We start from the raw sequence: 2,500 nt of genomic DNA on the forward strand, positions 1-2,500 counted from the left end.
ATGGTTTTGGAAAACTGGCTGGACTCAATCCTCACAAATGCCTTCAAAGTGATGTGGGAGAAGTTTGGGATCAAAAGGAATTGATCTTGACATGGTTGGTGCATAGCCAAGTTCATGATTTTGTGACTTGGTGGTGATTTTGTGGCTTGGTGGTGATTTTGGTGAAAAACGAAAATCATGGTTTTGGAAAACTGGCTGGACTCAATCCTCACAAATGCCTTCAAAGTGATGTGGGAGAAGTTTGGGATCAAAAGGAATTGATCTTGACATGGTTGGTGCATAGCCAAGTTCATGATTTTGTGACTTGGTGGTGATTTTGTGGCTTGGTGGTGATTTTGGTGAAAAACGAAAATCATGGTTTTGGAAAACTGGCTGGACTCAATCCTCACAAATGCCTTCAAAGTGATGTGGGAGAAGTTTGGGATCAAAAGGAATTGATCTTGACATGGTTGGTGCATAGCAAAGTTCATGATTTTGGTGTTTTGGCTTGATTTTGTGGCTTGGTGGTGATTTTGGTGAAAAACGAAAATCATGGTTTTGGAAAAGTGGCTGGACTCAATCCTCACAAATGCCTTCAAAGTGATGTGGGAGAAGTTTGGGATCAAAAGGAATTGATCTTGACATGGTTGGTGCATAGCAAAGTTCATGATTTTGGTGTTTTGGCTTGATTTTGTGGCTTGGTGGTGATTTTGGTGAAAAACGAAAATCATGGTTTTGGAAAACTGGCTGGACTCAATCCTCACAAATGCCTTCAAAGTGATGTGGGAGAAGTTTGGGATCAAAAGGAATTGATCTTGACATGGTTGGTGCATAGCCAAGTTCATGATTTTGGTGTTTTGGCTTGATTTTGTGGCTTGGTGGTGATTTTGGTGAAAAACGAAAATCATGGTTTTGGAAAAGTGGCTGGACTGAATCCTCACAAATGCCTTCAAAGTGATGTGGGAGAAGTTTGGGATCAAAAGGAATTGATCTTGACATGGTTGGTGCATAGCCAAGTTCATGATTTTGGTGTTTTGGCTTGATTTTGTGGCTTGGTGGTGATTTTGGTGAAAAACGAAAATCATGGTTTTGGAAAACTGGCTGGACTCAATCCTCACAAATGCCTTCAAAGTGATGTGGGAGAAGTTTGGGATCAAAAGGAATTGATCTTGACATGGTTGGTGCATAGCCAAGTTCATGATTTTGGTGTTTTGGCTTGATTTTGTGGCTTGGTGGTGATTTTGGTGAAAAACGAAAATCATGGTTTTGGAAAACTGGCTGGACTCAATCCTCACAAATGCCTTCAAAGTGATGTGGGAGAAGTTTGGGATCAAAAGGAATTGATCTTGACATGGTTGGTGCATAGCCAAGTTCATGATTTTGGTGTTTTGGCTTGATTTTGTGGCTTGGTGGTGATTTTGGTGAAAAACGAAAATCATGGTTTTGGAAAAGTGGCTGGACTGAATCCTCACAAATGCCTTCAAAGTGATGTGGGAGAAGTTTGGGATCAAAAGGAATTGATCTTGACATGGTTGGTGCATAGCCAAGTTCATGATTTTGGTGTTTTGGCTTGATTTTGTGGCTTGGTGGTGATTTTGGTGAAAAACGAAAATCATGGTTTTGGAAAAGTGGCTGGACTGAATCCTCACAAATGCCTTCAAAGTGATGTGGGAGAAGTTTGGGATCAAAAGGAATTGATCTTGACATGGTTGGTGCATAGCCAAGTTCATGATTTTGGTGTTTTGGCTTGATTTTGTGGCTTGGTGGTGATTTTGGTGAAAAACGAAAATCATGGTTTTGGAAAACTGGCTGGACTCAATCCTCACAAATGCCTTCAAAGTGATGTGGGAGAAGTTTGGGATCAAAAGGAATTGATCTTGACATGGTTGGTGCATAGCCAAGTTCATGATTTTGGTGTTTTGGCTTGATTTTGTGGCTTGGTGGTGATTTTGGTGAAAAACGAAAATCATGGTTTTGGAAAAGTGGCTGGACTGAATCCTCACAAATGCCTTCAAAGTGATGTGGGAGAAGTTTGGGATCAAAAGGAATTGATCTTGACATGGTTGGTGCATAGCCAAGTTCATGATTTTGGTGTTTTGGCTTGATTTTGTGGCTTGGTGGTGATTTTGGTGAAAAACGAAAATCATGGTTTTGGAAAACTGGCTGGACTCAATCCTCACAAATGCCTTCAAAGTGATGTGGGAGAAGTTTGGGATCAAAAGGAATTGATCTTGACATGGTTGGTGCATAGCCAAGTTCATGATTTTGGTGTTTTGGCTTGATTTTGTGGCTTGGTGGTGATTTTGGTGAAAAACGAAAATCATGGTTTTGGAAAACTGGCTGGACTCAATCCTCACAAATGCCTTCAAAGTGATGTGGGAGAAGTTTGGGAGCAAAAGGAATTGATCTTGACATGGTTGGTGCATAGCCAAGTGCCATGATTTTGGATTTTTGGCTTGATTTTGTGACTTGGTGGTGATTTTGGTGAAAAACGAAAATCATGGTTTTGGAAAACTGGCTG

This window comes from Phaseolus vulgaris, chromosome 11 (genome assembly GCF_051622355.1).
Source record: "Phaseolus vulgaris cultivar YP4 chromosome 11, ASM5162235v1, whole genome shotgun sequence".
NCBI lineage: Eukaryota > Viridiplantae > Streptophyta > Magnoliopsida > Fabales > Fabaceae > Phaseolus > Phaseolus vulgaris.